Below are 15876 nucleotides of genomic sequence, written 5' to 3' on the forward strand. Positions count from 1 at the left end.
ACTAGTGGATTGAGATAAAAGCAGTTTAATAGGTAAAGCAAAAGCCATGCATACAAGCAAAGCAAAACAAGGAATTAATTCACTACTTCCCATGGGCAGGCAAGTATTCAACCATCTCCAGGAAAGCAGGATTCATCATGCGTAATGGTTTCTTGGGAAAACAAACATCATCAGTGCTAATGTCAACCCCTTCCTTCTTCTTCTCCCACCTTCATATGCGGAGTATGATATCACATGGTATGGAATATCCCTTTGGTCTTTTGGGCTCAGCTCTCCCAGCTGTGTCCCCTCCCAACTCCTTGTGCACCTCCTGCCTACTCACTGGCGGGGTGATGTGAGAAGCAGAAAAGGTCTTGACCCTGTGTAAGCCCTGCTCAGCAATAACCCCAATATCCCTGTATCATCAACACTTTTCAGCACAAATCCAAAACATAGACCCATACTGGCTACTATGAAGAAAACTAACTCCACCTCAGCCAAAACCAGCACAAACCGAAATACCACTTGTAAGAGATCACTAAATATAAATGTCCAGGTGCTGCAACAAAATGCAAAAACGTTTGTTTAAATGTCTGCAACAGTGCATTTCAGTAAATGAATACATTCTAACTAGAGATTTTCACTGAGATTGTACTGAGGCAATGTGTTATAGTAAGTGGGCTGCAAGGTTCATTCTTGCTGACAGTGAAAGATGTCCAGGTCACACTAGCTGCTACTACGAATAAAAAGATACGTGTTTTCTGTCAGCCTCCGGTGTCCAAAAAGGAGGTACACTTTCAGGCAATAATCCTGGAACTATAGAGTAGCATGGACTTGGGTAGACTCCACCTTAGACACACCAGCCTTTCTTCAATGACTACTGAAGGAAACCAAGTGGCCATGTAGACAGGGCACAATTCATCTTTGAAGACTAAAGTAGGTGGGGAGGAGACCTTCCCAAACCCAGTGAAATCTGAATTATAAGCCCTTAGAGGTGGAGTTGGGATGCCCCTCTGCCCCCCCGCTGGGGTCACGCTGAGCTGGTCCTGGGCTCTCCCACACATGTGCTCCTGTCAGCTGTGTGGTAGGTGTGGCGACTTGAGGCATCTCCCCAGTGACAGCCCTGGCAGTTGTCAATCTCTGCTGGGTCTCACCCTCCACACTCTGTGCAGGGAAGGTCAGTTTTCAGTATCTAAAGTCCTAAGCTAAAGTATATTAATCCATTATACGGTTTCCTAAATATTCCTTGCCAAATTCTATGATGGCATCACATATATCACATAGAGGCACCTGCTACTGATCGCACGGGCATTTCTGCCGCTAGCTGAAAGTGGAAGTTCGTGTGCTAATTAATGATGTACCCCTTGCTACACAGATACTTTTGCTTTAATAAAATTACTACAGTTGCATACAGTGTTAGGATAAATTTCTGTAGAAGATTCTAGATAAATTTAAGTTTTTTAGTAATCATTTATTAGTGGTATGATATATATAAGCGTACACATAATTATTATATTGCGGATGAGCTCTGTATTTTACCGTCTTATTCCTGCTGCTAAAATAATCTATTTATTTTCATGATTCTGCCTCAAGAATTTGGTTAGACCTTGTTAGGATTTGAAAGATTATGGAAAATAGGGGTTTTCTTTTTACATTTGAGCACAAGTTTTACTTTAAATTATGTTTTTAGCTTCTAAGTGCATTTATTTTTAATTCAGTTTAGAAGATGAATTAGGTTCTGGCCAGGAAATATCTTTACAGTTGCTAAGCAGTTCTCCAACATGTGGAAAAAAAACAAAACAAAACAAAACAAAACAAAACAAAACAAAACTGGTTTGGGTCCATTTAGCTGTCAGTAAATTTTGATGTTGTCACCAGAATAATATTGATATACTCATGATATTGATATATTTGAAAAGTATGTGTTCTTTGGACCTTGTGGCTTTTTTAAATACACTTCCTAAAATTACATAAGTGTTTCCTATGATGATATATAATACAATTGATGCTATAAAGTACTTTACCGCGTCCTTTGGGGACCTGTGAGGATGTCTAGCACCAGTGTTTTCTGACCGTGTACTGCCTCTGTGCTCTCTACTATTACAAAATTGGAAGAGGGGAAAAAGCCCATGCAGAGTTGTATGTGCTGGGAGTTACATTACAGCCATATTCATTGCACTCTTGGAGGCAGAGGTAGAATTTTGTTTGGCACTTGAAAAGTTAATTATCAATTATTTATTTAAAACTTGTAATTTGTGCCAGAGAGATTTAAGGCCTTGGCTAGTAGCACATTCCTCAGCAAAGCAAACACATAAAACAAAATAAATATTATTTGAAACATATTCAGTGCCTTGAATAGAAATTGAATGTGTCCTAGTCTAGTCCTGATCTGTGAATCCCAGAGCTGTCCAGTTCCAAGAGGAACAGCAGATTGTGCACACATCAGGCTGATAACTGAACTCAGGTATTCAAGCTATTTGACTTGATGAAAGAATTCATAAATTCCTAATTGTTGTCAATATCTTAGTACCTATGTTTTCAATGTTAGAGATAATCTCCATTGTGATCCAATGGCTCTGACCTGTTGCAAGCTCAATTATCTCCATTGGCTTGCTGAAATAATGCACTGGAAGATTTGGATTGCTGGTAAATATCTGTTCACCCAGACAGAGTGCCCTAACTATGAACTGATCAGTATAGATCAATTTTACAAAATACATGCAGTATTCACTTTGTTCACTTCTTAGAATCATCTGCATTTTCACGCAGAGGTAACTCAGACAAATCAGAGCATTTTACTAATATTTTCTTAATTCAAAAAACTACAGAATAGGCCCAAAAAAACATTTTACTAGCTAAATTAGCCTTTGCCAGGGACACATTACTTACAGAGCATTCTTCTACACAGTCAATAATGGGACTCTTACTACGTTCCTTGGGAAACTTTCCAACAATTTAGTTGCAGCGATCTATCATTTAATAAAATTTTCTTTATTAAACAGATATGTTACACACTGAATATGTTCTATTCTCTTTTTTAAATTATTTCCTGTTTGCAGATTGAAGAAGCATTAATTTCAGTTCAGAGCAGTCATCAATAAAAAGTCATTATTCTTATGAAGTTCCTTTTACCTGTGTATTCCAGAGTTTCTGACAACATTATATAATCAATTCCTTCTATGTCTTACTGGCAAAGATGCATAATACTTCACCCGTAAGGCTGTAAAATGAGCACCTCTTAGAACTCCAAGGTTTCACTTTGACTTGAAGTTGCTCAGCATCTTTGAAAATCAGACCACATAGTTTTCGGGCTGGGTATTCAAAAATACAGGTCAAAGTAAAGAAATTTCCATTTCAGTTCCATTCATCTGCTGTACTCTCACATACAAAATCAGACAGGCATATGCTTGCAATTTTAGAAGTGTTTATAGCCCGTTGACTTCAACAGGACATAAACGTATTAATCAAACATAGGTATACTTCAGATCAGAGACTTAATTACTAAATCACATACTGACTGACTGCATAGGTACATGCTATATGCACTGGACACATGCAATACCAATTCACACATTACAGTCATGTGACTAAAATTATAATATTGCTTGTTCACAAAAATATGAGTATTGCTTTTTTTGTGTGTTAGATAGAAATTGAAAGGGATCAAAAACAAAGGCCAGAAGTCTCATTACAGTTGTTTCTTTTTAATCATAACAGACATGACCCAGAACTGCAAAAGCAAGCATTCAGAATGAAGTGGTCAGGTTTACAAGGCAAACTATATCAATCCTTGGTGAGTGACAAGCATAGAGTCTCATCACTTCTAGCTGATGAAGAAGAGAAATTAGTATGATCTCTTACTTTAAGCGAGTATCCCTCACCATTGTAATTTATGTCCCCTTGTTATTATTTATCACTTATTTTAAGAGAAATCCCTTAATTCACTCAGTTGTATAGTCGTAGGGATACAACAAAGGCTGAATGAATTAATCAAAACTTTGCAGATGTTGCTTACTTTCATTGTAATAACTCAGTCTGAAAAAGCTAACGTTATTTGACAATATAAATCAAAACATAAAAATGACAATAATTATCTTTCTGAGCTGTCCAGAAGAATTACACAACCAAAATATAAACCCCTGCTCTGAGCTCAGAATTCCTTCAATTCCTTCCCCATTTCAGCAGAGGTCTGTGTGCAGGGGAGCAAGCTAGAAAATGTCTATGGTCACCTTCTGTCTGTTCATTCATCAGATCACTGACCTATATGTTGTATGATTTTGGACTGTGAGCCATCTTCGAAGAGCTTTAGCTGCAGAGTGATGGTGATCTGTTCTGAGAAGCTGGGGCATTTGTGAGAAAGTCCAGGTTTTGCAAGTGAGCCCAGGTAACAGCAGTTGTGCAGCACCTCTAAATCCAGAAGACAATAAAATATGTATTTGAAGAAACTGTATAGATATGCTATCATCTGCTACCAAAATGGAAGAAGACAGTTTTGAGACACATTTCTAGAACACCACCCAGCATCCTCCACAGTCAAGTGTTTGGTATCTAACGATGATTTTGTCCCATGCATTTATCACAGGCTTAATACTGGCTATATGTGTATTTAGTGCCTACTGGATTGCTCCATACAGGTACAGAGCAGACAGTGAGCATGGTCTTAAGTAGCATTTAAACATTATTTATGCGTTTTTAATTGACTGAATTATAGCCCAGTACATGGCTTATGACCATGACAGCAATCCTGAGTGAACAGTCCTTCAACAAATCAAGATACAACCTGGTAGCTGTCTCATAAATATAGGGCTACCTGCTCCTTTATTCATTTCATGCCTCTGAAGACATTATTAGAAAAACATTATTCCTCCCTTTTTGTAGAAGTGCAAAGCAGAAGTCAAACAAGAGCTGAGCTAGCTTTTTCATTCCTAAACCAGCAGAAACACAAAAACAAGAAAAACCTGCGAACAGTCTGGTATCACAAAACCTTCAGCTTACCAAGACAAGACCAGTAACAGCAACCCAAGGTGCCATATTCAGAAAGCAGATAAAAAGGTTGTCTTTTAAACACGCCTTCATGCTCCGCAGTTTATTTGCCTCACATCCTCAGCTTCCTAAACCACACTTGAACATATGTCCCCCATGCTATTGGTTCGCTTCACTTTTGTATTAACATTGTTAAAATGATTGATTATTTACTCTAATAGCCTAACCTTGCAGATGTCTTAACAAAATGTCCAATACTGAAATAACTCTGGGACTTGGCCTTCTTATGCTCCAGTACAACAGATAACCTTATTTTAATAGTCTATATCCTAATTAATAGAAAGTAAAATTGCCCTTTCTGGGTAAAAATCTACATGTACTGTCTTACCCACAATTCATTCACTTCTGCCATGTAGCAAAACTTCTAATTAACCAGGGCTCTCAGGGGCCTGGTTAACTTCTACTTTCAGAGCTATATTGCTGAAAACCTTAATATGGTCAACAACTCCCTAAAAAGAAGAGGCTTTGCACTTTCTGGAATTAGAGAAGAAATAGTTTTGCATGGATCAGTAAAGATAGCAATAATTGCCGTAAGGCTTACTGTAATTTATGCAGAAGAAGTTTCTCAGTTGCTCATAGTGGACTGTCAGATGTGAGACAGCATGCAAATGGAGCAAATCATAAAAATAATTTCTAGCCTACGTTCTAAGAACAAAACTCTCAAAACCTTCCTTTATTGCTAAGAAATGTAGGAATAGAGAAAACAATGAAAAGTAAAAGAAGTGCATACTGTATTATTCATATTCTCTTACAGAGCTGCAACAAGCTTAATAATACAGTTTTCCAAGATTTATGTACAGCTATATCTTGGTAGGACAGAAGGTTCATAAATTGCCAGCAGTGTATTGGTGTCCTTTCATTTTAGGAACAATTAAAGTCCTGGTTGAAAGGGTATATTTTTTTCTTGTGACCACGGGTACCTTAAGCCATGGAAATAGAGAAAAGTTTCTTGTAGTTGTTGCTTACTATACAGTTAAAAGGTAAATAAGGCATTGTCTGATTAATTTCAACACTGCAACAAAAATATATTAGGAATATTAGGAAAAGTAAAAATTATACTGAATTTATGTAGTTTGAACTTTGACAGTAATGGTAGACGCTATTCTATAATTTTTGCAAAGAATAAATACTTGCTGGCAGCTAATTGTCTAGCTGCTTTACTGAGTGTACTATATATGACATTGAATATAGTATTTCAAACACTCTCAGTCATTTTCTGTCACCTTCCCAACGGCATCCAGCTCTCCAAGACACCATTCACTTAGGTAATTTTGAACACAGAGAAATACTGAAGTATCTGGGTGTTCCTGCTCTGACAGGGGGATTGGACTGGATGATCTTTCAAGGTTCTTTCCAATCCCTAACATTCTGTGATTCTGCGATTCTGTGAAGATGGCTCCCTCCATGGCGCCTTGGCATTTGGAAGGATCTTAAAATGTTTTCTAATTACTCGTATTTATCTGTACGCATTAGATGTGGGACTCATCACACCTAATTTTAACCATATGAAATCATATAATGCCTAATTGAAACTAGTTATCTAATGCAATCATCCTAGGAGAAAGATACACACTTTCAGAGAACAGTTCATCCCTCACATTAATATAGTATATAACATGGGTTTGTGGAAAGAACAATAGGAAGGAGAAAGGATTGTGTTGGTCCGATGTCCTAACATTTCCTGACACTGACTGGTGATAGCTTTAAACCACCTCTGAGCCTTTTCTTCAGCCATGCTGTGGTCTTCTCAGAATCTCACTTTGCTCAAAGCAATAACTTGTTTTCTTTGCCCTGGAAGTACTTGTTGTGTTCAAAAGTCTGTAAACTCAGTACCTTGCTTAAGGGCTTGTGCTCTCAATGTGTCAAGACAGAAAGGTTAACTTCTCATGTGAGTGGTCTGAACTATTCTGGGTGGACTGACTGCAAGGATTCTAGACATCTCTCATGAGCACCTCAGTGAGATATCGATACGTGGTCCAAAAAGGCAGATGTCTTCAGCTCCCCAGGCTTTTATAATGGTCTGCTAATGAAGGTGAATGAGAAGATGCTGACTGCAAAAATAAGAGGAGAGCTCCACACTGTGCACCTGCCAGTGGCCTGACTACCTTTTTTTTGTTTGACCTACATTACTGAGTGACAGTAGATGTCCGTCTTTCTTTTTCTCTTAGGAAAACTCATTGCTGCTTCACCTGTTCCTCATCTTGTTTTACTTATCTTTATGAATTATGTCTTGGAGGGATTTTCTATGCTATTCAGATCTTGACTGCTGAAGATCAGTGACTTTAACATTTGCCTGTCAATGGCAGATGTTTTTGTAATCCCATGTTCCATACTCAGAGTGCTGGACGTTACAGCCTTGACATTTGGCCTAAGATTGAGGATTTGCTATTAGTATTTCCCCAGGAAACTGACACTTGATGGACAGGCTACATAATCCATGCTTGGATACGTTTCTTAGTGAATTGATCTCCATTTCAAATTGAAGTGGGCAAAGACACAAATGTAGCAGATCACCATCTATTCCCCATGCACAGTGTATTTTAATAAAATGCAACATGCATCGCATTGTAAGTTATGAAGCATATAAATCTGCAAGATGCAGTTTGAAACTTGCTTACAAAATACCATGAATGCCTTCCACATTTCCCTAGTGTTTATTTATTTATGCAGGAAGCCTAGAAAAATATTTTGATGTATTGCATGCCATAATTTTTAACATTACTCAAAATGTTTCAAAAGATTTTTAGTGAAAGTTAACCCACATCAATCATGATCTTGACATGAAAAATTACTGCCAGCCTTTAAATAAAAAAGGAGAGGGAGTAAGAACTCTAATATTCCCAGCTGATGCTGAATTGTTAAAACATGCAAAGTGTTACGCGCATACTCTGTCTACAGTAGAACTATATAAAAAGAAGCCAATCATTTATTACCATGGCAAACGTAATTAAAGATCTTTTATCTTTTCAGTTTATAGGATCCCAGAAAGCGCACTATATATATAGTGAGAACTATGTTTAGCAACTATTGTATTAGTAACTATAGTAACTCTTTCTACTCGAGATTAGCATAGATTCCAATGAATTCCCTAGGAGCTTTTCAAAGTTAGTAAAAACATGCATTCAGGCTATGACTTCGTACCATACGTGGCTTCCTCCCATTGTATTTCCCCAACTAGAGTTGTACCTGTTGTCCAAATAAGATACTAGGCTAAGCAGGTTGACCTTCTTTTCTAGTATTTTCCTTACAAAGGAACAATAAGGAACTACATGTCAAGACCTGGTTGTCTCACAGGATCTGAATATATAAAACTTTATATTTTGTAAGCATAAATAGTATTGCCTCCAGCTATGTGCCAAAAAAAATCATTATTTGACCAACAAAAATTGCATGTATCCTGTAATTTTTCTAAGTGAACTTCATCCGAAGTCTGAAAGTTAGATCACCATGTCAAATTCCCTATATCTATGGAGAGTTTTGGTCAATATGTTGTCCTTGGGTGCAGAATTAAATATGATTCAAATGAGGAAATGCATCTTTTCTCTGTTATTATGGAAAACTTCAGCCTTGAAATCTTTTAGCTGCACATTCCACTAGACTGGATGCTTTATAAAACCTTGTTATTACAAATCCAGCTTATTTTGAAGCCTTGATCCGCAAAGCCTCTTTATATACAGATTTCTGAACTTTTTTTGCAACACATCTAAATCATATCATCTAATTTATTCAAAGTTCTCACTGTGCTTCTCAGTCTCTTGCAGCATTTCATCAAGTTGTGCAAACTATGAAATTTTATGAAAATATTGCATCTACCTGAGGATATGAAAACTGCTCTTCTACTCCATCTGACTTGTTATTGTACTCTTGCAGTGGTCAGATTCACCTATAAATGTCCTATCACACTTTTAAATCATGTAGCTGTATATCATAGAGAAATAGAGGAAGGTAATTTCCTTCTGCTCACGGTGGTAGTTTTACATGCTTAGCTTGAACTCTTACTGTCAAATGAACTAGAAGCATTTTAACTGAGCTAGTAAAAGACCTAGAGATGGCCAGTATTCTTGAAATACCTACCCCTGGACAGGAATAAATTCTACTGTTAGTTTAAGAAAAACATTTTCTAGAAAACATGAACAATGATCACAAGTAAGAAAATAAATGTAACCAAAAGCAGATGCAATTAATCAAGGAGTTATTTTATGTGATCTCTTATTACTTCCTGAAACATAAATGTAAATTTAGTATTTGTCTGCAGTAGTTGACGGGATGGCCAAGACTGAGTTTGTAACTGTGAAACTTCAATACAACCAGTAAAGTGAAAATGTTAAAGGCAAAAACCCTGTGAAGAAGAAGATGAAATCTGTGTGTACACATGTGTTTCTCCTTTACCTTGTTTCTCACCAGCAGCTGGTTCAACTCGATAACAGCTTCTTTCCAGTATCTTAAAGGACTAGCCAGCCTTACAGCTCTCTTTTTCAAAGGAAAACAAATGGCTGACAGCACAGACACTAAGAGTTCTCAATCACTCTTAGAGTTGATCTCCTTTGCTTTAGAGAATTACAAAGCATCTCAGGAGTTTTAGTTTTCTCATTTGTCTGCTTTTGTGGAAGACGCTGAAAGCATCTACTGTTCTGCCTGTTTTCAGTAAATGCTTCATAATGGCAAGGAGCACTTCAGGAGAATCCATTGGCCATGTTAGATTATGTCTGACCATTAGACTGATGCTCTGAAGGTTTTAATTCATGGGACCCTGTGCCATAATTTTTCTTCCATTTCATTTACAATATTCCTATCTTTAGCACCAGCATGAGACAGACACATATAATAGGTGTCTAAATTTGACTCTTGAGTTATTCTAATCATCATTTCCACAGTTTAACATAATTTACACAACGCTATTTGTTTTAAGCACCCCGGATTCAAATTCATATGCTTAAAACCATGCACTTTCAAAAAAAGAACCAACCCACAAATGATTAAGATATGCATTATATTCAAGTACCTATCAGTGTTGTGGTTTGTCATGTTTGGCAAATATAAAGTAATACATGAGATTATATTTTTAGCAGCAGTATCCTCCATTCATCTTTTTTTCTGAATGCTGGGAACAATAATTACAAAAAACTGCTGTAAATTTGAGTTTTCCTTTCCTAGTTGTATTTTAAGTTAATTTCTACCTGTGCTTCATTCCATTTCCATTGACTACTATCCTTGAACAGCAATTCCCAGCCTCCTTGCAGCTGTGCTCCGCTTGACTGAGTCCTTAACATTCCAACTACAAATAGATGGGGACCTGGAACCCCATTTTTTCTCTGACGCGTGTTTTCATGTGAACTATTAGCAACAAGTTTGCATCATTACAGCAATATCTGATAAACCTTGAGCATCTGTCTGAAATCCAGTCTCCTAAGTATAGATCTACCAACCTTTGTCTGGGATTTCCTGGAGAAAGGTATCTTCACATATGCAATGAAGTAAGTCTGGTGGTGTTGTAAGGTAAGTCTGGTGTTTTGCAGATTGCAGGTCAAGGGAGGTGATTCTGCCCCTCTGCTCCACTGTGGTGAGACCACATCTGGAGTCCTGCATCCAGCTCCAGGGCCCTCAGTACAGGAGAGACATGGATCTGTTGGAGAAGATCCAGAGGAGGTCATCTAAATGATCAGAGGGCTGGAAAACCTCTCCTATGAGGACAGGCTGAGAGAGTTGTCGTTGTTCAGCCTGGAGAAGAGAAGGCTTCTGGGAGACCTTTTTGTAGCCTTTTATTACCTAAAAGGAGACTATAAGAAAGATGGGGACAGACTATTTAGCAGGGCCTGTTATGACAGGACAAGGGGTAATGATTTTAAACTAGAAGAGAAGAGATTCAGGTATATGAGTAAGACATTTTTTATAATGAGGGTGGTAAAATACTGTAACAGATTGCCCAGAGAGGTGGGAGATGCCCCATCCCTGGAGACATTCAAGGCCAGGCTGGACGGGGCTCTGAGCAACCTGATCTAGTTGCAGATGTCCCTGCTCATTGCAGCGGGGTTGGATTAGATGATCTTTTAAGGTCCCTTCCAACCCAAACTATTCTATGATTCTATGATTTTATTGCATGCGTGTAAAACAACTGTGCAGTGCAAATACAGTTGGTCTCTCAGAAACTTCTCTGCATATTTGCAGACACCTGGTAACCCTATAAGGTTGAACGCTACTGTGCATACACAGTGGAACTAGACAGGCTCCTAGATGTCAACAAATCCCAGACGTTCACTGCAGATGTGCTGATTGGTAAGGAGTTACAGGCATTCAAGAGCTAGATTCATGTTACTACGTATATTCAGTAGCAAATAAATTCACCATGATATGATAGCATCATGACCAAAAATTATTCTGTAAAAATGAAGAATATCTGCTCATCCTTTGTAGGCAGGTTTTCATCAGGAAGACAATATGTTCCAGTCACGTGGTTAACTCTGATTAAGTAAATAATAAATAAATAAATAAATAAATAAATAAATAAATAAATAAATCAAAAACAAATAAACAAAGAAAAAACACCAAAGTACTGATATGTTCAATCACCTTTAGTTAGACAAGCTAATGGAGAGCTGTGACAACCTGGAGTGGAAATAGCCCCACCAACACATGTTTAATGTGAGACTTACAGATAGCACATTTTACAACAATGTCCATCCTAAAAATACTTTTAGTCTTAGAGCATTTTGGACCCCTTTGGATAGGTATAGCTTTGAAGGTGTTGAGGGTTTTGATTGCGGGGTGACAAAAGAAACATGGCAGATGTATTGTTAACCTCCTCTCCCACTAAGGACAGGTGATCGGGAGGGAAAGGAGGACAGAGAGAAGAGATTTGGAAAAATTAAAGATGTTTTACTAATGCTACTGATAAGAATAGAGAAGATAATACAAAATATGCAAAACAAATCTTGAAAGTCCCAGCAACTGCAGAGCCGGCACCCAAAGTCCTGGATTGGACTCTGCAGCCAACCGGAGCTGGATTCATTCTGTCACTGGGCCTCAGTTCACAGGGATGACTAGCAAGGTCCTCTCCTAATGTTGGCCATAAGGAAAAAGGGACGAGATCCTCGTGATCTCCCACTTTTTTAAGAAGTATTCACGTGAATGGGATGTTATACTCGGTCAGTTTCTTGATCACCTGTTTCTCATTGCCCCTCTTGTGAGATGTCCATCCATGCTTATCAATAACTTCGCATTCCATTGCTATGTTTACCAAAACATGTATCTGGTTCTCCAGGAAAATGCAGTTAATATGAAGGCTTTAGCTGACAGGCAAATTCACTAAAAGAGAAACTTGTTTTTAACAAAACCAGGACAGAAGGACTTAACTGAGCCATATCCAGAACCATATCTAAAACATCCTGCAAGAGACTGAAATGTCACTGCTACTTTCAAGTACAGATGTGGAAGAGAAAGCACCACTAATATTATTCTTACAGAACCTCATGGTAAATTTTGACTTGCATATGTGTGTATATACATATATATACTGTATACATGTATCCCATTAATGCCAGTAGTATTTCAGAGTTGAGACCTGCTGTGCGTATCAGAGGGGAAAATTTTATTACTGGAGAAGAATTCATAGTGTCTAAAACATAAGATTGTTTGTGGTAAGATTTGGTCATTGTTCACATAGCTGTATATTTAGTCTTAAATGTTCTAGTTACAATCCTGGTGCGTATTTGCATGTGTAGCTCCTGGTGATTAAAGGACATCAAGAGCAGAACTACGCTTTTGCTCTGTGTGGGAAGCAGTATACAAAACTGTGCCCACTGAAATCACTGAGAATATTTTCTTTGCTGGGTCAGGATTTTCTCCTATGTCTGGCTAAGTACTCAATAGATTCATTTTCAGAGACCCTATTCCCTTTCCCTTTTCTCCTGGTTAGATATTTTCAGTAAATAAGTAAAAAGATAACTAACGCAAACAAATGCATAATTTCTATATTCTACTTCTTCCTGGCATAAAAGAAGAAAGAAAGGGTTCATGCTCCTGCCGTAGTTTTGATTCTAAATCCAATGTAAATACAGAATGAAATGTAAATCCATTGGCTTTTCATGTTGTGAATTTTACAATATTTTTAATATTGATTCAGCTATATGCTGGAAAGTGTCTTTCATTAAAAAATCCATAAGCAGTTGAGGAGGGGCTTGAAGTGATGCCTTTGTGCCTGCTGAAATTTAAACCCATCTTGTGTATCTTGTATACAGTGAGATGAAATCCAGGAGTGGGCAATGTGACGTAAACCATGTCCTTCTCTGATCTCCAAGATTTTATGACATGCTTGCCTTTACTAACTCCTTGGTTACATTTCAATTCAGTTCTCCCTTACTGTGTTCACTGTCTTAAGTATTTTTCACTTTCCTAATGTCACAAGCTCTTCTGTTGAGAGGACTCAACAGGAAGTGGATGCAAGGAGTATGAGCTCTGATGAGATCCTTTAATCCACCCCTAATCCCACTCAATTAAAACTCCATTGATGACAGAAAAATCATTACGTGCTGAAGAACAGGAAAATGAGAGAAAACAACCCTGCATGAGAAATTAGATGCACAGCTTTTAGCAGGGGTGTCCTGCTCCTTCCCCACCACACCTCCTGTCTGTGCCATCCCTGGCAAGCCGAGCTCTTAACTCTTACAGCTGAGCAGGTAAAAATGTATCATCTAGTTGGCAGTTTAAGCTCCCACTGTTCAGGCAGTTATGCACAGAATACCTAACATCACACATCCACCTCTGCTGGGGAAGTTGGAGGGATCTGGAGGCTTATGTGAAGTGCCCATTCAGTGACTGTTCTCATCCTTCTATAAACACATAATATTAGTAAACTGTGCATCCTCATTCTACCTAATGCACTGCTGCTTAGCTGTGCATTTCTGTAATTCATTTCACGAGAGAGACGAGAGAGATAGGAGAAAATTACAGTAAAAATAAAAAAAAAAAAAAAATTCTGTTTATGAATATGTTTTAATTGCATTCTTTCCTATTTTCTAACATAAAACACAGAGGGTATTTACTGTTCAATAGCTTTACATTTAGTTTGTCCATTTTTCTTCTCTTCATCTTTTCTATTGAAGGGAGGGGGAAATGAATATTTGCAATATTTGATGGTACCTCTTCCCTTTGCATGTCCTTCTCCTCTGACACCTTCAAGTGGTTTTTAGGTCATAGAGAAATAGGAGGCACAACAGAGGATGTACAAAGAACTAAGAAGCACCAGGTCTGAATGGTATTTTCCACTGGGAAACCTGGGAACCATATGCTGTAAATGTTGAGTACAGTTAATATGGCTTGAAGCAGCATTAAGTCCAGTTACACTGCATGAATCCCCTCTTCCCAGAGTGCACACATGGGTCATGGAGCCAAAAGCAGTACAGCAACCAGCTGGACTTTGTTGATGGTTCTAGTGATGGCCAGATGAAAGCCTTTGGAAAAAGTGGGTTTGCAAGTCTGTGCTGAGAATCTACAGCATTGCAGTCTTGATTTCTCATGGATTCCCAGTCCTCAATTGTTCTCTTCTCAGCCTGAAATAGCCCTATTTGGAATCTCAGATAATCTCACAGACATAAGGAGAGCATGAGGTAATTTATAAAAACTTTAGACTCAAACAATTCTAGACTACTTGAACTCATTTTGTTCCCCCCGTGTGATTTTACAGTGGAAGGGAGTGTGTAGACTTTCATCTTACTTCACCACTAGCTTAAAAAAGGAATGGCCTGGTACTTTTCCAGGCAATCTGTGTGCACCTATAAACTGAAATGCAGCTCATAAACATTAACCATGTTGAAACAATACACTCGCTGTTTGCAATCACATTATAAACAACTTAGATGTAAGACACCATTTGTAGACTTTTGTAATGTCACTGCACCGGGAAACCCAACCTCCACACCTAAAATACAGAGTAATGACCAGCATGTATGTATTTTGCCTTGCACATAAGCTTTCAACCAATATGTACAACATCCATAGGACATTGCTTTTAATATGTACTTCTTCATCAAATAGTGCTGGTATTTCACCTCTGAACAATTTTACACTCCTTTCATGCCTCCTCTCCCCATTTCTCTGGAATGCTCCCACTGCTGTTTACTTCAAACTGCAGATTGCCAGAACTTCTGTGCTACATGCTGAAGTGCCTTCTTTGATGTCATGTATTGTAATTCCTATTCAGTGCTCTTAGGCATTGTAGTAGGAATAGTAACTCATGGGTCCTGACCGTTCAGATACTTTCTAGTACAAATAATACCCACTAAGGCTGGTAAGCACGTACAAGAGCAAGCTGATGATTTGTGCAACTGGCAAACAGAGGCTCAAGAGATTCTTCAGAGGTTTCATGTGATAAACTGAAGAATGTTGCCATGCTTGTATTCCCTGACATTTATTTTGATATAACAAAAAGCTTTTGAAAGATAGGCAGTTTCCAAGGATCGAAGTACCTTGCAGCTTGCTTGTAGATCTCCCTCAGACAGCTCGGAGTCGTCCCGTTCACTCCTCAGCCACCAGAGCTGTGGTCGCCTGTCAGTCGTCAGCTTCAGCTGCAAAATTACAGGGTCTGCAAATCTTCCACAACTCCTCCAAGTTCTATTCATAGAAATATACTATGATCTACTCTCTGTGGGTCTGGTGCCAGCGATAATTTTAGAGAGGACTTGGCTGTTTCTTCTGTCTCCTTTTTTGCACTGTTTTGATACAGGTAATGTAAGGTCAGAGTCAAGACCTTGCAGAACAATTTCTCTATCATGTTACACTGCAGACTTGTTGTTTTTAGCACTTAGTGCTGTTGCAGAGCTTTCCACTAGCAGACACTCTCTGTCCATTTATTTTGTGTAT

At 38.2% G+C, this 15876-nt stretch overlaps 1 long non-coding RNA gene across 2 annotated transcripts in view; it reads right to left on the reverse strand.

Moving 5' to 3' along the window:
• Nucleotides 1-15622, reverse strand: part of LOC110357831 (uncharacterized) — a 66266-nt gene extending 50644 nt beyond the window's left edge. The window contains exons 1-2 of one of the 2 annotated variants that reach the window (XR_010472167.1): nucleotides 15483-15622; nucleotides 10449-10645 (exon numbers count right to left, since the gene is read on the reverse strand). This is a non-coding gene — a long non-coding RNA (uncharacterized LOC110357831). The remainder of the gene's footprint in view (nucleotides 1-10448; nucleotides 10646-15482) is intronic. The other variant, XR_010472168.1, reaches the window with a different exon arrangement.
• Nucleotides 15623-15876: the final 254 nt, after the last annotated feature.

The sequence above is a fragment of the Columba livia genome, chromosome 4, assembly GCF_036013475.1.
Source record: "Columba livia isolate bColLiv1 breed racing homer chromosome 4, bColLiv1.pat.W.v2, whole genome shotgun sequence".
In the NCBI taxonomy this organism is placed as follows: Eukaryota; Metazoa; Chordata; class Aves; order Columbiformes; family Columbidae; genus Columba; species Columba livia.